This window comes from Petaurus breviceps, unplaced genomic scaffold, assembly GCF_028583685.1.
Source record: "Petaurus breviceps papuanus isolate PSGF00001 unplaced genomic scaffold, PetGlider_PUasm1.0 91133, whole genome shotgun sequence".
Classification (NCBI taxonomy): Eukaryota; Metazoa; Chordata; class Mammalia; order Diprotodontia; family Petauridae; genus Petaurus; species Petaurus breviceps.
Window position 1 is genome coordinate 89,604,153 of NW_027187419.1, and position 21,590 is coordinate 89,625,742.

Here is a 21,590-nt window from a genome sequence, read left to right on the forward strand (position 1 = left end):
TGCACAGCAATCTCCTATTTCTGCTGAATTTGTACTATTCAAGTTTGTATAATCATTTAGCTTGAGGTCAATCAATATATAAAATAAACATGAAATCTGTAAAAACACAAAACAAAACAACCCAAACTCAAAAGTCTTCCTTTGCCAAACCACAGCAAGCATAGGGTATACAAATTAGGAATTGTAGATTCTAGTCATAGCTCTGCTATTATGATTTGTATGTTACCTTCTGCTCCACTTGTAATAACTATCTAAGGCATTTATTACATCTCTCTGGGTCTTATTTTCCTTATCATTGAAAAGTGAAGGAACTGAATTTATGTAATATCTAAAGTCACTTCAACTATGATTCTAAATCTTGGGCTAGCGAATTGTGTTTATTAAAAGAATCTCTTCAGATTTAACATATGCTATAGATGCTATGAGATTTCATTTAAGAATATCAAGACATGCTCTATGAGAGTTGTAATTCTCCCTAATAACTCTAAATAGAAATGCAAAACTGTGCCCCTCGCAAGACATGGAGAACTATTAACTATTCATCATTAAAAAAAAAAAAACAAAACTTCCCTGAATAATTTGAAGTGCTTAGGTCAAAAAATTTAGGACATATTTATTAAAGAATTATTTTGTGAAAAGACATGAACTAAATGCTGGTAAGAGTCACTACCCTTAAAGAGATTGCTTACTACTAGGGGGAGATGGTTTAAGATGGTTTTTTGAAGAGAGAACAAATGGAGACATTAAGAAAGGTTTCATGGATAAGTTGACACATGAGCTGACCTCTGATGGAAATCAGGAATTTTAACAGTGGAGTGGGAAAAAAAAAAGCATTCCAGATCTTTTGGGTTGTTGCAAGGGCATGGAGAAAAGTCTTGGAGAATCTAGTTTGGAGAACTCCTCATAAACCTTCCCCTCCTTATAGTCATTAGGGAATATACTTTCATTTTCAGGTAACCTCTATTGAAGTTTAACCCTTTACAAGTTTTTAGGGTTTTATTTATTCCCAGGGGCAGGAAAAGCCAGTCAAGTCACTGTTCATCATTTTCAACCTCCCTCTCCAGTCACTGTGGAGGCCTGTGACCTTGGTTGGGATAGCCTTGAAACTCATGTGGTCATTGTAATTTGAAGTTTTGGGGGTTACATCTACAAAAATGAGCCTGGAAGCCCATCACTAGGGCAAGCTGAAGTTCGTGAATCATCCAATAAATGAATTCTTAGAACAAAAGGGAGTGGAGACCCAAGGGACAAAAAAAAATAGAAGAGAGAGTAGACCATAACTATTCCTCTGAAGAAAAGTATTTACCTCAGGAGAAAGCAGGCAGTCAAAAGAAAGAAAGAGGGGGAAGAGCCAAGATGGCAGAGTAAAGCAGGGACTGACTTGCATTCTCCCCAAAATCTCTTCAAATACCTCTAAAAAGTGAATCTGAACAAATTCTAGAGCAGCAGAATCCACAAAGAGAGCAAGTGTGGCAGATTTCCAGCTCAAGACAAACTGGAAGGTTGACAGGGAGGGTCTGTTGCACCAGGCTGGGACAAGAGCACTATCTAGCACAAAGGCTATATCAGAGCTATAGTCAGAGCAGACCCCAGCAGACTGAACCACTGGCAGCAGTGGTGATCCCCAGACCTGTCAGCATGGGGGCCATGGGGGGGTCTGTTGGAACTGGGTGATAGAGAAGCCCAGTCCTATGCAGGACCTGCAGCAGTAGCAGCAACTGGTCCTGGGGCTATCAGTCCACAGACCTAATGTTTGAAAGTCACCCAGTAGCCAATATGGTGGAGTAAGCAGTAAGTGGCTATCACACTCCCTTATAGACTTTGAAAAATCCAGAGAACACCACCTCAGGAAAAAGCATGGAATACTGGAGCCAGCAGAAAGACATGATACAGCAGTCTTTTATCTCAGTCTTTTATCCAGGGGGATTAGTGGGAAAGGTCCCTCTTGCTGTGGTTGAAGGGGGACCAATAAGGGATGGGAGCATCCCAGTAAGCCAGAGGCAAGCCCCACCTCAGCAAACCACCTGGAGGTCTTTTTTTTTTTTTTTTGCCTTTTGGAGGACAATTAGGGTTAAGTAACTTGCCCAAGGTTAAACGGCTAGTTTGTGTGTGCGTGTGTGTGTTAAGTGTCTGAGGCTGGAACTGAACTCAGGTCCTCCTGACTCCAGGGCCAGCACTTTACTCACTGTACCACCTAGCCACCCCACCGGCTGGAGATCTTGAGCCCAGGGTGGTGGAGAAGGCAAATGCCAACACCAGGCAAACACCAACCACTACCACCTGCTCCATCTCAGCACCAGGTAAACTACCAGACCACTACAACATCCAGTTGCTAGCACCTGAGGCCCCAGCACAGAAGACCAGTAACAAGAAGCTTGGACAATGCCCCCTAGCTCCCAGAAGCAGAAATCAAATTTAAAATCCAGGAAAAAGGCAAACAACACAAGCAAGAAAAATCAAGGAAAGACAGTGACCCTAGAGAAAAATCTTGGGGACAGGGAAGATCAAAACACAAATTCAGGAGAGGACAATATAGTCAATATCCCCACATCTGAAACCTCAGATGGGAATATGAACTGGTCTCTAGCCCAAAAAAGCTTTCTTGGAAGAGCTCAAGAAAGATTTTAAAAGTCAAACAAGAGTGGTAGAAGAAAAATAGAATAATTCCTTTAAAAATACAATTGACAAAATGGGGGGGGGGGGAAGTACCCTGAAGGAAACAAATCTTTAAACATAGAATTGGTCAGGGTGGCTAGGTGGTGCAGTAAATAGAGCACCAGCCCTGGAGTCAGGAGGACCTGAGTTCAAATCCAGCCTCAGACACTTAACACAAAAACTAGCTGTGTGACCTTGGGCAAGTCACTTACCCCCAATTGCCCTCCAAAAAGCAAAAAATAAAATGAAATAAAATGAAATAAAAAATTGGCCAAGTGGAAAAGGAATTTAAAAAGCTAACCAAAGAAAATAATTTGTTAGAAATTCAAATAGGGCAAGTGGAAACTCATGCCTCCATGGGACATCAAGAATTAGTCAAACCAAATTGAAAGAATGAAAAAAAAATTGAAGAAAACATAAAATGCCTCATTGGAAAAACAACTGACCTGCAAAATAGATCCAGGATAGATAATTTAAAAATTATTAGTCTACCTGAGAACCATGAACCTAGATAGCATCTTTCAAGATGTCACAAAGGACAACTGCCCTGAGGTCCTAGAACCAGAGGGTAAAATAGTCATTTGAAAGAATCCACCAATCATATCCTGAAAGTGATTCCAAATTGAAAACAAGGAATATTGTAGCCAAATTCCAGAATGATCAGATCAAGGAGAAAAGCAGCCTGAAAGAAACAATTCAAACATCATGGAACCACAAACAGGATTATGCAGGACCTTACAGCTTCTACATTAGAAGATTGGAGGGTTTGGGAGAAGATATTTCATATGGTAAAAGAAAGAGAGAATAAAAAAAAGAGAAAATAGAGGTGTCCCAAGGGGTAAACTTTCTCTGAGCATTTCCACCCCCATCCTGAGATCCTGAGGAATATCCCCAATTGTTTTTGTCAGTCATATTCTCCAAGTCAATTTAGGCTGTACCCAATACAATTCCAGAGAAGGCCAATGGATCCCAGAAAAAGTGGGGCTGGTAAAATTGTAATATAGGTTTTACTGCAGTGAGCACTAGGAGTTTCCCTATAGCAGGGTCCAAATAGCGACCATTACCTCCTAAAGGAGACTGAGCTCGTCCTAATGCTGGGCATCAAAAAGATCAACAAGTAGCACTAAGTCTGTAGAAGAGGGACACCAGTGTTGGGTCTTTGGAGAGAAAGGGGTTGGCATAAAGCTGTGTGTGTGTGTGTGTGTGTGTGTGTGTGTGTGTGTATGCCATAAAAAAAAGAAGAGTGATTGAGACAGAAACAATTTGACTAGGAAGGATAAACTAACAATCATTACAAGAAATTATCAAAGCCAATAGAAAGTATTTTGCAGCAAAGAAAATTGAGACAAGATCCCCTGAGGAAGTTGTGAAAATAGCACAACAAATTCTGCAAGGCCCCCTAAAATGAAAATGGAACAACTCCAACAAACCCCAGAATAGTTCAGAATAATCAAAGAATTAAGTGGAAATTTCAAATAAATTAGTATGGAACTTAGAGCTCTTAAGGAAGACATCAGTAAGCCTAGAGAATAGGAAAATTAGGAAACAAAAAGATATGTGCTCCATATTAGTAGATTTTCTGAAAAAGAAGATAACAGAAGTGGAATATAAAAATATATAAAGAAGGAAAAAATGCTGGGCAAAAATAAATCCAACCTTGGAAGAACACATGAGAGCTTTACTGAGTAAGAATACTGAAAATGAAGCTAGGATATGAGATTATTTAAGGGTTATAGGCCTTTCAGATAAACAGAGGCTTGTCCCCATATCTGGAATTTCTCAGTCCCTTCACATATGTCTCTTAGTTTCCCTGGGGAGGTTTTTCCAGTCTTTTTCTCTCTCCCTTTTCCAGGTCCTAATGCCTCCATCTTTTGGAAAACCTTGCAGCTACTCTGTATATTCCTTGTAAGTACCTAGTTATTTATATATTATCTCCCCCTTTAGAATGTAAACTCTTTGAGGGCAAGGATGGTTTTTGTCTTTGTGTCTCTACCCTTTAGCAAAGGTCCTGTTGGCAAATAGTGTTTAATAAGTACTTGCTGATTGATTGACTTGCTAGTTGACTATATATTCTGTCTTCTCACCCAGGGTGGCTCCTCTTTCCAGTTGGACAAAGGTAAACACAAATAGTTACAGTAAATGAAATAATTGTAGTGAATTCTCCCCTTCTTATCATTACCCTAATACCTTTTTAGGCATGCAGAAAGGGTATTATTCTTAGGTGAATGAATCAAAAGCCCTAACCCTTATAGCTTCTGGGTTAGCTTGGCAAAGGAGAGCAAGATATTCTTTCAAAATTAATTCAAGGAACACTGATAATGATTCTCTTTCAAATTATTCTAAAGGCTTCATAAAAGGACCATTTTAAAATCCTTTCTTAATATTTGTAAAGATGGGGGAAGTGCTTTAGTTTACTTCCACCACAGAAAAGTCAACAAACACTTTTAGTACCAGAAAGTGTGCAAAGTGCTGAGGACACAAAGGAAAGCAAAAAGACAGCCTCGGCTTTCAGGGAACTCCCAGGCTAATGAAGAGGAAGACATGCTTGATACTCACCCTTAAGAAGTTGATCATCCAGTTCTTTTTACCCTGGCCAAAATAAACTACTGTAATGAACATTCTAGGTTTTGGCTTCTACATCCTTAAAGTTCTCACAGATGATCCTATTCAATTCCAATTCATTCATTCAATCAATCATTAAACAGTTATTAAGTTCCTACTATGCGTTGGGCACTTTGCTAAGCATTAGGGATACAAAAAGAGATAGAAGACAGCCCCTGCCTCAAGTATCTTATGATCTAATGGGGGAGAAGGCAGAGCCAAGATGGCAGAGTAAAAGCAGGGACTTGCCTGAGATCTCCTCCAAACCCCTCTAAGTACCTTTAAATAATGACTCTAAACAAATGAAAGAGTAGCAAAACCCACAAAAAGATGGAGAGAGACAACTTTCCAGCCCAAGACAACTTTAAAGTTTGGTAGGAAAGGTCTGTTGCACTAGAGTGAGAGAGGAGTGTAGTCCACCACAGGCCATGCCAGGGAAGACCAAGCCCCAGCAAACCAGGAGCAGACTTGGGAGCCAGTGAATCAGCAGCCACTGCTGCTTCCAGAGCAGTCAGCCCACAGATGGTAAGGGGGTCAAACAACTGGTCAGAAGGAAATTACAAGGAACTCTTTGCTAGCATAAGGTAGGACTCTGTTGTTTTGTCCATACTTGGATCCAGGTTGCACACCTGGGTGGCAATTCCAGGGGGAGGAGGAAGACTAGAACACCAGAGCTTGTGGCAGCAGTGGAGAAAGTACCCTCCTCACAGTTGCAAGGCAGAAAAGAGTGCTTGTGGTCACTCACAGACCAGAACACAGGTCAGGAGAGAGTAAACACACCTCTCCTTAGATCTTACTATCTTGAAAGAAGTGAAAACTTATAAACTCCTAGAAGTATCTCTGAAAAACGCTGCACAGAATTCCTAAAGTTTAGGACAGTGTGTCCTCCACCCTGGAAGCAGAACCCTACTTTAACAAGAGTTAAAAATCAAGTAATAGGGGCTGCCAAGTGGCACAGTGAGTAAGAGCGCTGGCCCCAGAGTCGGGATGACCTGGGATTGAATCTGGGCTCAGATACTTAGCACCACACCCAGAAATAAGTGGCTGTGTAACCTTGAGCAAGTTACTTAACCCCAATTGCTTTTTAAAAAATCAAATAATAGATAGGCTGGGAAAATGAATAACAGAAAAAAATTCTAACCATAGTGGTGGCAATTCTAACTACGGTGACAAGGAAGATCAAAATACACACTAAGAAGATAACAGAGTCAAAACCCTTACATCCAAAGCCTCAAAAAATGCGAATTGGTATAAGGCCATGGAAGAGCTCAAAAAAGGATTTTGAGAATTAAGTAAGACAGATAGAAAAAATTGGGATGAGAAATGAGAGTGATGCAAGAAAATAATGAAAAATGTGTCAACAGCTTGGTAAAAGAGATACTCAAAAAATTCTGAAGAAAATAACACCTTTAAAAACAGCCTAGGCCAAATGGTAAAAGAAGTCCAAAAAGTCAATGAGGAGAATAATGCCTTAAGTAGAAGACTTGACTAAATGGAAAAAGAGGCACAACAATTTACTGAAGAAAAAACTCCTTAAAAAGAAAAATTGGCCAAATGGAAAAGGAGGTACAAAAGTTCATTGCAGAAAATAACTTCTTAAAAATTAAAATGGAGCAAATGGAAGGTAATGACTTCAAGAGAAAGCAAGAAACAATGTAACAAAACCAAAAGAATGAAAAAAAAGAAGACAATTTGAGATATCTCATTGGAAAAACAACTGACTTGGATAATAGATCCAGGAGAGATCATTCAAGAATTATTGGACTATCTGTAAGCCATGATCAAAAAACAAAGTTTAGACATTATCTTTCAAGAAACGATCAAGGAAAACTGCCTTGATATTATAGAACCAAGGGTAAAGTGGAAATTGAAAGAATCCACTGATCACCTCCTGAAAGAGATCCCAAAAAGAAACTTACAAGGAACATTATAGCCAAATTCCAGAGTTCCTATGTCGAGGAGAAAACATTGCAAGCAGTCAAAAAGGAACCATTAGTTTCATGGAGCCACAGTCATGATAGCACAAAATTTATCAGCTTCTACATTAAAGGATAAGAGGGCTTAGAATATTATATTCCAGAAGGCAAAGGAGCTAGGATTAAAACCAAGAATCACCTACCCAGGAAAACTGAGTATATCCTTTAAGGGAAAAAGTGACATTCAATGAAATAGAGGACTTTCAAATATTCTGGATAAATACACCAAAACTGAATAGAGAATTTTACTTTCAAACACAAGACTGAAGAGAAGCATAAAGAAGTAAACAGGAAAGGGAAATCATAAGGGACTTAATAAGGTTAAATTGTTTATACATGGGAAGAGGTTACTTGTTACTTATAAGAACTTTGTCTTTATTAGGGCAGATATAAGGAGTATATGTAAACAGAGGACACAGGTGTGAGTTGAATATGAAGGTAAGATATAAAAAAATAAAATTAAGTGATGAGAGAAGAATGTGCTGGGATAAAGGGAAAAGTAGTAAATGACAACAGAGGGGAAGAAGGGAGAGGTGGACGGGGGGGGGTGTAAGTAAACCTTACTCTCATCAGAATTGAATCAGAAAGGGAATAATGTATACACTCAATTTGGTATATAAATCTATCTTAGCTTATAGGAAAGTAGGAGAGGGGGATAATTGGAGGTGGGGAGGGTGATAGAAGTGAGGGCAGATTAGGGGAGAGCAAAAGATTTTTGAGGTGGGACAGGGTGAAAGGAGAGAGAGAATAGAATATAATATGGGGGGAAGAGGATGGAGGGAAATGCAGTTAGAATAGTAAACTATGAAAAAAAATTGAAGGAAGTTTCTCTGATGACAGTCTGATTTCTCATATATAGAGAGAAGAGAGTCAATTTTACAATGATGAGCCATTCCCCAATTAATAAATGATCAAAAGATATGAGCAGTTTTAGATGAAATAATCAGATACCTATAGCAATATGAAAAAAATGTTCCAACTCACAATTGATTGGAGAAATGCAAATTAAAAGTTATGAGGTACTGCCTTATACCTATTAGATTGACCAATAAAACAGAAAAGGACAAGTGGTGCAGGTGATGTGGGAGAAATAAGACATTGATGCACTGTTGGTGGAGTTGTGAACTGATTCAACCATTCGACAGAGTACTTTGGAACTATGCCCAAAAGGTTAAAAACTCTTTGACCTAGCAATACTGACATTTGGTCTGTATCCCAATAGAGATTTTAAAAAAAGGAAAAGGACCCATATGTGCTAGCAGCTCTTTTCTGCAGGTAAATAATTGGAAATTGAGAGGATGTCCATCAAGTGGGGAATGGCTGAACAAAATAAGGTATGTGATTATGATGGAATACTACTGTGATCTAATAAATGATGATCAGATGATGATCAAAAAAACATGGAAAAGAGCTTGCATGAACAGATGAAAAGTGAAATGTACTGTGTGCAAAGGAACAGCAATATTGTAAGATGATCAGCTTATCTATTCTCAGCAATACAATGATCCAAGAAAACTCTGAAGGACTTATGATGAAAAATACTATCCATCACCATAAAAAGAATTGCTGATGTCTGAATACAGATTGAAGCATACATTTTTTTTTACTTGCTTTATTTTTCTTGAGGTTTTTGCCCCTTTTGGTCTATGTTTTCTTTTACAACATGACTATTATGGAAATGTTTTGCATGGCTGCAGATTTATAAACTATATGTAATTGCTTGCCCTTTTAATGGGAGTGGAGGTGGGAAGGGAGTAAAGGAGAGAATGTGGAACTCTAAGTTTTAAAAACGAATGTTAAGAGGCAGCTAGGTGGTGCAGTGAATAGAGCACTGGCCGTGAAGTTAGGAGGACCTGGGTTCAGATCCGGCCTCAGACACTTAACACACACATACAAAAACATAGCCATGTGACCTTGGGCAAGTCACTTAACCCCAATTGCCCTCCAAAAAGCAAAAAACAAAAACAAACAATGAATGTTAAAAATTGTTTTTACATGTAACTGGGGAGGGGGAGGAATAAAATACTAAATAAGGAAAAAAAACAATCCAATGGGAGAGACAACATGAAAACAAGTATATATATATATATATATATATATATATGTATATATATATATCGAGCTATATACAAGATAATATAAAGAGGAGGTACTAGAATTAAAGGGAGTTGGGGACTACTTCAGTAAACAAATATAATTTCAATTAGGAAATCAGGAAGATCAGTAGGCAGAATTCAGGAGAGTGTTCCAGTATAGGAGATAGTTAAGTGATAGGCTTGGTTCCATCCCACTGCCTAGAAATCATCTGACTTCTAGGCAAGGGTAATAAAAAACACCCTGGATCCATAGCCCACAGGTTGAACATCAATCAGATCAGTCCTGTTAATCATTTCTCTTTTCAGTAACTGTGTTGCTAGTTGTTATTCATATCTGAAATCTTCACTTTACCTTTTATCATTCCTAGGTGCCACTTTTTCCTCAGACCTTTACTGGATTCTTTTAGCATTTTCATTTTCTTGAGTTAGAATTTTGTGTATAACAATAACTGTATTTGCTTATTTGTGTTTGTGGTGCGTACCACACCCTTGTTGCAAGAAAATATAAATTTCTGGAAAGCAGGAACTATTATGTGTTTGTTTACCTGTCAGTATATCAGTAACTTATACGCAGTTGAAACTTATTCTATTTTTTAATTTTCAATTGAATTAAATTAAACTGAATTCTTTGCTTATTCCTCATGAACAGTTCTTTACCTGGTATTCAGTTTTTAATAAAAACAAAGCTTCCTCTTTTACACATCTGAGTGTATCCCTAGGTTTCCTGCCCAGTATTCCAGTTCTTTGGGACTAGTATCCTCTCTGGTTTATTCAGTTCTCCAAGGTATTGGAATCTGGTCCAGAATTCCAGTCTCCAGGACTTCATTATTGCTACTAGGTCTCTCTAATATTCATCACCTTCTGGAACCTGTGACTTTGTCTTTCTCTTGCCAATTTCCCCTAATGCTATGTGCCAAATGTTTCTGCCTGCTTGGAATTCCATCCTTCACCTATTGCCAGATTCTCCAAATTGCATGCCCCAACTTCCTGCCAAGATCAATTACCACTTACTGCTTACCCATTCTGATGCCAACTTCCCGTATGTCTGTATTTTTTATTGTTTTCTACCAGGACTTTCTCTAATTCAGATCTTTCCCCAAGACTTCAGGTCTGAAAAAACACAGCTCTGGCCAATCTTGCCATTAATAAATCCTTGATTTTGACTGTGAAGACTGAAGAAATGTGGCTCTTATTCTTCATGATTTTCAAAAGAGCATTTTTTAAAAACAAGGCAACTAATATTTCCCAAGGAAAATCAGTGCTAAATTAAAAGAAAAACCAGATAAACATTACTTGTTAAGTCCTCAGACCATAGAAGCATTGTGATTTCCAACAGAGCCCTGATAGTAGAATAATTAAAGAAACTTACTCCGGTTTTGATTTCAAGAAGTCAAGAAATAATTGCTATATGATATAGGGCCAATAAATAATTGTTGAATGAATAAATAAAAGAACATGAATTATATCTACAGTTATATCATCTAATGCACCAACTGTCATGCTCAATAAAATATGATGTGAATTTAATTGAAATTGTTTTTCAGTCATATTCTTAAGCCATTATGAATCATATTTTTTGACTTATTCAGTAATGAGATCATAGAATTTTGGAGAATATTGAAAATGATATCTTTGTACCAGACATTCCCCAATTCAGGAGTAAGTTCTCTGTCATCTGTCCCACCCTTCCAGTTGCCACTCTGCTATACTAAGTAGAAATAACTGAGAGGAAAAAAGAATAAGTATCTGACACTATGAACTGATATTTTCTTCACAAAATTGACAGAAGCAGAAATATTTCAGATTCTGATATTACCATATATTTCATATTGTAACACACACTAAAATCCATATAATATAAAAAATAAAAACATCAAGACCCCATAGTGCTATGACGTTTTAGGTTTTAACTAAAACAATCTCCTTTTGAAAATATCGTACAAGTGTGACTGCAACCATGCCTCACCTAGCAAAGATAAGCCTCATTACCCTATAATAGTGCAACTCTACTAGAACCTATCTATTATTTATGATGTTTTATTTGGAACTTGAATTATGAATTCCTAATAAATGAACAAATGAATTCTGGAAACAAAGTTTTCATAAATTAAATGCTACTTTTACTTTCTTAGCTATTTGCTTGGTGCCTGCATATTAGTGAAAATAATGAAGATTGGGGTGGCTAGGTAGCGCAGTGAACAGAGCACTGGCCCTGGAGTCAGGAGGACGTGAATTCAAATTCGGCCTCAGACACTTAACACAAAAACTAGCCATGTGACCTTGGGCAAGTCACTTAACCCCAATTACCTTCCAAAAAGTAAAAAAAAAAATGAAACAAAAATAATGAAGATCTCTAGGCATGCTAAATTTATCAAACATTATAGATTGACAAGTTCTTAGCTTTTTTCTGTGGACATAAGAGGTAATAAGAGAAGCAAGGAATATAATGATAATTCTTTGAGAAGATTGAATTTCTAGTTATAGAGTATCTTATCTTTATACTGGTTTCCTTCAAGATTCCACTCAAATCCTACTTTCTGCTGAAAGCTTTTTTCTCCCTTTCCACAACTCTTTGTCTTCAGATATTTGAAGAAATATTATTTGAAACTGGAATAAGGCTTATTTCTTTTTTTTTTGATGGGGGACAGTAGGGCAATTGGGGTTGTGACTCACCCAAGGTCACACGGCTAGTTTTGTGTTAAGTGTCTGAGGCTGGATTTGAACTCAGGTCCTCCTGACTCCAGGGCCAGTGCTCTATTCACTGGGCCACCTACCCACCCCAAGGCTTATTTCTTATGATTCCAAAAAAGCATAACTAAGGTAAAAAGCTACTGAGGGTTACATTTTGACTCAACATAAGGAAAAACTTGCGTAACAAGCAGAAATGTCTACAAATAGAGCAGGCTGCCTTCTGAAGAAGTATTTCTCTATGATTGGTTTAAACCACCACAAGAGATCTCAGACCAGGCATTAGTACCTTCAGTCTTCCCTCTTCTGCTCTGCATGTCATGTCCCTTGAGTAAAGGATACAAGGGAGTAGGTCCAGGCATCTTCCATCTGCCCCGAAGCAGCTACTTCCATCTGTTCCAGTATAAGGCAATTTCTACCTCATGCTGCCAGCCCACTCTCCCAACTGGGATGTGAAGAGCCTCCACAAAGAAGAGCAATGCTCTCTTTGACTTTAGGTCCCTACCTTCTGTTGCACCTCTCCTTTGAGAGTAGAGGAATGGAGCCCTCCACTTAAGAATGAACATTTTAAACTCTTTGTATCCCAGTGACTCTGAATTCCTGTAGATCATCATCCAAATTCTATTTCCTACACTCAACACCTGATTCCACATCCCTATCCCCCTGAGCCTTCCCACCCTAAAGTTTCAACCAAACACCAAGTCCTTCTATTATGCCTTGTAGAATGCTTCTTCCACAGACAGCAAACTTCTCTTCATCTTGAATTTTTTTATCTCCTACTCTTTTCATTTAATAGATCTTACTGAAACCTACCTTCCCATTGTTAAGACCATACCTTGGTGAATTCTGTCTCTTTGACTGCTTTCAAAGCCCTGAGCGTTTCCAAGTCCCCCTGGATCTTTCTTGTCTGTGCACTCTCAGTTTCCTATCTTCTCAAATAAGGAATGCTATAGGTATTAGGTTACTTTCAGACATCTCTGGTTTAAGCTCTAAACGACTTCTTAATTTTTTACCTATCTTCACAGTGGATTTCCTAGTGTGGCCACAGAATTTTGGCTACTTCTTTCTGTAGTCTTTGTCTGTTTGATGGTACTTACTATAGGGTATCTTTGCATTTTTTAATTCATCATTTGATCTGGCGATCTTTTCATTTTATTTTGATTTGTTCTATTTGTTTATGTTTGAGACTGGGATTCCCCAGCTTTCCCAAGCTAGAAGTGCAGTAGCCATTCGTAGGCTAATTCTATTGTTGATTGTCACAGTTCAATATCTGTTTCCCACCTGGGCTGGTAATCTACTTCTTGGGCAGCCTGGTGACCTCCCACTTCCATGAGATCACCATATTGGTGCTGTACTTAGTGTAAACCTGATTGATTTTAGATCTAATGTTGATCAAAACTCTTGATCTCAAACTATCCATGAGCCTCAGCTCTCCCAGTAGCAGGGATTGCAAATATTTGCCATAGCACCTGGTCTAATGTTCTTTTTAGATCTTTGTTGGAGGGGCGGCCTGGTAGCACAGTGAGTAAGAGCACCGACTCCAGTGTCGAGATGACATGTGGATCAAATCGGGGCTCAGACACTTATTACCCACCCAGAAACACCTGGCCATGTAATCTTGAGCAAGTTACTTAACCCCAATTGCTCAGGGGTGGCCAGGTGGCTCAGCGAGTAAGAGCACTGGCTCCAGTGTCGGGATGACCTGGATCAAATCTGGGCTCAGATACTCAGCACCACACCCAGAAATAACTGGCCACGTAACCTTGAGCAAGTTACTTAACCCCGATTGCTTTAAAAAAAAAAAAAAGATCTTTGTTGGAGAAAATATAAGAAAACTGGATTTCTCTGTGTCTTTTCTTAATGCTAATATAACAAAAAAAATCTCTCTTTTTTTGTAACAGGAGTTCAGTAATAGAAAAGGGATAGTGGGTATTAAAATCATACAGCTCTCATATAGGCTAAAACATGAATTTAACTTTGGTTACTATTAATAGTCTCTATTAATATTTTTCATAATAATTAACAAAAACAATTAATAATTATAATCAATTATTAATTATATCAATTATAATCAATAATAACCATTGACATGATACTGGAACAGGTACATTACATTTATGTTATTATTCTAGCTAAAAAAAATGAACGCAGAAAATATAAAGACATCCTAGCTAAGTGGAATAACTCCTCACAGATTATCATTATAGAATCAAATAAAAGACTTGACAGAGTCAGTTTCTTCTAGTGTTTAAAAGCAACAACAAAAACACAATTTCTTAATGACACCAAGTTATCTCAACAAGTAGTATTCCTTATGGACATTTGAAAAGAGACCACCATGAAGATAACTGCAGATTATATAGCAATATTTATTTGAGAGGAACAAATAAAGAATTTATGTGAAAAATCTAACAGGATGTTCCAAACTAAGTCAAAATGTATTTTGAAATTTGTTAATGTTGGGGTGGAACCAAGATGACAGATTAAAGACAGCAAAATAGCTAAAGTCTCTCAATGTTCCCCTACAAACAACATTAAAATAATGCCATGAATCAAATTTTGAAATGGCAGAGCCAACAAAAGATCAAGGTAACATACATTTCCAGTCTATAAAAAACTTATGAGGTCAATAGGAGAGATATGTGATACCATAACGGGTGTTGGTCCACAGCACAATACTGCAGCACCAGTCACAGGCCTTGGAGGTGGCTGTGATCACAGCGGCAACTTCAGGAGATTATAAGGCAGGGGAACAGGTGGTCAGAAAAAGGGTACAGAGGATCCTTTGATAGCACTGAGTATAGCTGGTACTGATTGGCAATTTCATTGCCATTAAGCAGTTCTTACACAGTTCCTGGGCAGAGAGGAGCATGTATTGTAATGACAGATTGTGAGATGAGACCATTAATCATTCTAAGTCAAGTTTAAATTGTGGAACCTAATTAACCCGGGGACTGCCAGGGTTCATGTACCCAAATCAGGCAGCCCTGAGCATATACACCTAGGGGTTTATATAGACAAAAATCACAACATAGCTGTTACCAGGGAGAAACCATAACTTAGTCAGTTGCTATGCAAGTGGGGAAAGTACAGAAGCCAAAAGGTAGCCATCAGCTCATTGCCTAATGATTGTTGCCCAGTTGTCAGTTTGTTGCCCAACTGGAAAATTCCCAAATCTATTTCGAGAACTGAACAGAAGCAGGGAGGAGGGGTTATGGGCTTCAGGTAGCAGATTTGGACAGGTTTACTTGGCAGGTTTGCTGCTTAGGCAGGCTTTGTTGGGTTTGGGCAGGTTTTCTAGGCAATTCTTCTAAGATGGGGAGAGATGGGGGATGTTCACAAAATGGGGGGTTAGTACACACATCTGTTCTGTCCCCAGGAAGCAGAGCTGTAGTCTTAATACCAAGGTGAAGAGGAACATGAGTGTTTGTGGATGGAGGGTACCAGGTGCCCTTCTTGGGTAAAGACTAGAGTACATACCAGGAGAGTAGCGACCATATGTAACACCAAGCACCCTAGCATACTCAGGATGACTGCTAGCACAGGTTATTTAATGTGCTTTTCTAAAGGAAAGCAACTCAAAAATGGGTTAACAATCTTACTTTAATCAAACATATATATATATATATATATATATATCATTATCATTTACTTAGTTCAGGGGAAAAAGTCAGCACCCTGAATTTCAGAGAAAATACAGGCAGAAATTACAAGCAATTAAAAAATGCAGACAGAGAAAATAATACAATTCAACAGACCAACAGACAGGGCTTCTAGCTGTATGACCATTACATACATAGTTAGTTACCAGAGAGGGAAGCACCAACATCTGTGTTTTCAAATCCAGGGTGCTCAATGGCTGCCCAGAGTCTCATCTGACCAAATCAAACAGCTCTTCGCATAAGTGAGCCCCCAAAGCAAAACCTTGCCTTAGAGTATAAATAACCTTCTTCAGGGTCAGAGGATATTACAACCTTTGTGGCCCACTGCCTAATTACAAAATAACAAAAGGTGTGGGTCTTCCTGAAAAATAAAACTCTCCTAAGTAAGCTTCTCTTGTTGGGTTCCTAGTGAGTACCATTAAGGGTCAGGGAAGATCTTCAAATTCCCTAGGCCTATTAAGGGACAGAGCAGGTCTTCAAATTCCCTTAGCATTACACCATATCTCTCTGAGGATCAAACCACATTGGAAACACCAAAAACTTGCAGATCTCCAAAATTTCTTTTGAAGACATAATAATGAAAAAGCCTGAATCTTGGGATAGTGCCTCCCCACACCCAGTTTAGCAGAGCCTGACTGTAAGTTTAAAGTCAAGAAATAGGCTGGAAAAATTGAGCAAACAACAACCAAAAAATGACAAGATCATAAAAAGCTACTATGTTTGCAGAGAAGACTCAGAGAAAAACTCAGAAAAAAGACAACAATATGAAAATAGCTACACAAAAGCCACAAAAAATGCCAATCTGACCCAAACCCAACAAAAATTCCTGGAAGAATTGAAGAAAGAGATAAGCATGTGTAACAGCAAGCAAAGAAGTAGCTAACACCTTATTTTAGCTATTTCATCGAAACTTTGTTTCAGTTCTTGCTCCTGATTGTATCAAGTCTTTGTTGAGGAGCAGAACTTGTGAACCCCACAACTTGTGAACTCTAGAACTTGGGAACTCCTGTTGCTGATTCAACAGGAAGGGGAGTAATTAATGACCATATATAAGGAGAGGTCCAGGCTGGAGAGAGCAGAACAGAGAAGAGAGAAGAACTGAGAAGAGAATTGAGAATAACTGAGAATAGAACTCTTTTGGTGACAGTCAAGAAGGAGAAAATTTGTGGCATTCTGGCACTCTTTGTTTGTTCTGTTTGTGATGATGTTTGTTTGTGATACTTTGCACAGAAGGCCTGGGACCTTACTGGAAGCCCTGAAAGAGAATTTTCTGGTTGTCTGTTTACAGAAGTCCTGGAGGATGGTTTGGAGGTCCTGAGACTTCGCTGATGATTTGTGTTGACCTCTTGGATCTTGTTGGGGGGGTCTGTGTTGATTTCACATGCTGATAGTGAATTGATGATGGTGCCAGCAATGTGTGTGAATGTTATTGTGGCTCTGTTAAGTTTGTCTTCCAAGGAACAGAAACTGTGAAGGACTTGAGATGGACTGGACACTGTGAGCTTCAATATGGAACAGGAACTGGATGAGGAGCTGGACAAGGAGCTGAGTGCTGTTTGCCTTTGAATCCATGTGACAGTTGGACAGATTCAGGCAGGAACTGGGACCATGGAAAAGGAACCAATGGAATCTGAGACCCACCCTCAAGTCAAGATGAAAATACCTCTTCTTGGGTACCTAATTCTGAGAAGATCATGATTTACTGTGACCTAGGGGTGGAGAACTTTGATCTTTGTACTTTGTGTCCCTTAAGGAGGCCTGCTCCTTAATGATGATTGAGTTAAGGACTTACTGAATGATATAATTTGTTTAAAATTATGTGGCCAATTTAGTGATAATTTGTTATGTCATAACATTGTGAATGCTGTACTTGGGTTTCTGTCAATGTTTTTCTTGGTTTATTACTGAATATAGTTCACATACTATGTAATCAAAACCTTGAAGTTGTTCACAGCAGCAGTCCTCTGGAAAGCTTGGCTTTACATCATGGTAGAAGAAAAATTGGGAAAAGAAATGAGAATGATACAAGAAAACCAGGAAAAGAAACTTATAAATAATTTGATTTTAAAAGGCACAAAAAATACTGAAGATAATAGCATCTTTATACAGAGAATTGGCCTAATGATAAGCGGCAAAAATATTACTGAAGAAAAGATTCTTTAAAAAGAAGATTAGTCTAAATGGAAAATGAAGTACAAAAATTCATTCAAAAAATGAGCTCTTAAAAAACAGAATTGGCCAAATGGAAAAAGAGGGAGAAAAGCTCACTGAAGAAAATAATTTATTAAAAATTATGATAAGACAAGTAAAATTTAATATCTCTATGGGACATTAAGAAGCAATAAAACAAAGTAAAACGAATAAAAAAATAGAATAAAATGGGAAATGTCTCATTGGAAAAATAACTAACCTGGAAAAGAGATTGAGGACAGATAATATAAGAATTGTTGGGCTACCTGAAAACCATGATCAAAGAAAGAGCCTAGGTATCATATTTAAAGAAATTATCAAGAAAAACTGCCCAAATATCTTAGATCCAGAAAGTAAAATAGAAATTGAAAGAAACTACTGATCATCTCTTGAAAGAGAACCCAAAATAAAAACTCCCAGGAATATTATAGTGAAACTCCAGAGCTCCTGGGTCAGAGAAAAAAAAAGCACTTCAAAGCAGCCAGAAAAAAACAATTCAAGTATCATAGAATCATATTCAGGATCACACAAGATTTAGCAGCTTCCATTTTTAAGGCACAGAGGGCTAAGAATGTGATATTCTGGGAGTCAAAGGAGCAAGGATTACAGCTAAGAATAACCTATGCAGCAAAACTTAGCATAATCTTTAATGAAATAGAGGACTTTCAAACATGCCTGATGAAAATATCAGAGTTAAATAGAAAATCTAACATTCAAACACAAGACGCAAGAGCAGCATAAAAAACCCCACTAAACATCATGAGTAAACATAGGGAATCAATAAAGTTAAATTGTTTACATTCCTATATGGGAAGATGATAAACATAACTCCTAAGAACTTTATCATTATTAATAGGGCAGTTAAAAAGAATTTACATATATAGAGGGCATGGATGTGAGTCAGTTATTTTGTAATGATATCCAAAAAATGAAGGGGTGAGAAGAAGGAATATACTGGGAGAAGGAGGGAGAAGTAGAATATGGAAAGTTGTTTTTTTTTTTTCACATAAAAGAGGAATGAATGGAAGAGCTTTTACAGGAGAGGGGGAAATGGGAGAAATGGTGAGCAATGCTTGCACCTTACTTTCATAAAATTTTGTTCAAAGAGGGAAGAAGATACACATACACACATAGTTATGTATAGAAATCTAAACTACCCAATAAGGAAATAGGAAGGGAAGGGGATAAGAGAAGAGGGGAGGCTGATACAAAGGAGAGTGGATTAAGTCAGATGGTGACAGACTTTTGAAGAAGGCCAGGATAAAAAGAAAGAGAAAATAAATGGGATGGAGTGAAATTCACAGTTAGTCTGTATAACTATGAATGTGAATGGGATGAGCTTACCCTTAAAATGAAAGCAGATAGCAAAATGGTTGAGAAACCAGAATCCAACAATATGTTGTTTATAAGAGACATACATGAAACAGAAACACAGAGAAAGAGTTAAAATAAAGGGCTGGAGCAGAATCTAGCATGCTTCATCTGAAGTAAAAAAAAAAAGGCAGGGTTAGCAGTCTTGATCTGAAAACAAAAGCAAAGATAGACCTAATTAAAATGGATAATCAAAGAAAATACATTTTGCTAAAAGGTATCATAGACAAGTAATATAAAAATTATAGTAAACTTCTCTGATAAGAAGTCTTATCTCAAATATATACTGAGAATAGAACTGAGTCAAATTTATAAAAAATAAGAGCCACTCCAAATTTATAAAATTGGATAAAAGATAAGAACAGGAAGCTTTCAGAAGAAGAAATCAAAATTATTTACAGTCACATAAAAATGTTCAAAACTACTATTTATTAAAGAAATGCAATTTAATCTGAGGTACAACCTCACACCTATAAAAAACAAGAAATGATGGAGAGGATGAGTGAAAAATAGGTACATGAATAAACTCGGGATGGAGGGGTAAATTGGTCCAACCATTTTGCAGAATAATTTGGAACTATGTCCACAGAGTTATGAAACTGCGTGTGCCCTTTCACTTAGTAATATGACTACTAGGTCTGTGTCCCAAAGAGATCAAATAAAAAGGATAAAGATGTCTAAGTACAAAAATATTTATAGCAACTCTTTTTGTGGTGGCAAAGAATTAGAAATTGATGGGATGCTCATCAGTTGGGGAATGGCTGGAAAAAGCTGTAGTATATGGTTGTGATGGAGTACTATTGTGCTATAAGAAATGATAAGTAAGTTGGTTTCAGAATAAAATATGGCAAGATCTAGATTAACTAAGGAAAGGAAAGTGAGAAAAATCAGATCATTGTACATAGTAACAGCAATGTTGTAATGATGATTAACTGTGTAAGACTTGGCTACTCTGATCAATACAATGATATTAAGCAATTTTAAAGGACTCATGATTTAAAAAAAATGCTGTCCACCTCCAGAGAGAGAACCAATGAATTTGGAGGACAGATTGAAGTATAATTTCTTCACTTTCTTTTTGTTGCTTTTTTTGAAATATGGCTAATATAGAAATGTGTTTTGTATGACTTCACATGTATAATTGATGTCATATTGCTTGCCTCCTCAGTGGATGGTGGAGGGGTGTGAGGGAGGGAAAGAATTTGATACTCAAAATTTGAAAAGAAAAGAATGCTAAAAGAAATATTTTTAAAAAGAAAAAAAATAAATTTGCTGAGATTATTGAGAAGACTTGCATGAGGAAAGATGGTAAAAATTAAATTGGAATACATGGTTTCAGGTAAAGAAATGAAATAAAAAGCCTGGGCACTACCAAAAAATCTTATATTTTCACATCATGCTTTTGATCAATAAAAAAGTTAGAACACACTGGATATAGTGAGTACTGATTGATATCGTGCAAACACAAAAACATCAAAAGGATCATATCTTACTATATGTGATATTATGAGAGATTAAAGGTATAGCAATTAAAAATAAGATACGGAAAAGGATAGATATTTTAAAAAGACTCAGGAAACATCATTAAAAAGCTTTTTTTTAGTAAATTTGGAAAAGTAAGAGTAAAGATTGACTTTTATTGTCAGCATTTCTTATAGAACTTTTTTTGCTGTAAACTAATTATAACAACAGCAAGTCACTCCAACTCTCTGACAGATCAAATACTTTGTCAATCAAAATATTCTTGCCAAAGCAGAGAAAGATGGAAGTCAATCAATTGGTAGATAAATTTAATGTACGAGCTCATCTGGAAAACACTACAGTGGAGGATGATACATGAATATCACTGCCTCCAACAACAACAAAAACAATAACAAACAATTGAAGGTAAAATGAGCCTATAGAGATGTTAGTATGAAATTTAGTCAACTATACAAAGGACACTAATGAATAAAATAAAAATGTAGACAATGAATAAATTGCAATTGAATAAATCCATTGTCTCTGACACTTGCTAGTTTTGTAACCATAAGCATATCACTTAAACTTTCTAAACCTCAGTTTCTTCATTTATGTATACTATGAAAGATGGCTGCACTACTTACTTCATAAGTTTATTATGAAGAAACTCTCTATAAAGTTGAAAGTGTAATATAAATGGGATTTCTCATAATTACAAAATAATGGAAAAAAAGATAGTACTTAAAAAAAAGCAACATATCCTTAATGAAAATATGAGAATAGAATCAACAGGATTTCATGGACATTTTTCTACTTATAGTAATAAAACTGAATGGTATAGATAGCATAGGGTCTTCCTTTGCTAATTTCAAAACAGCATTTGATCAGAT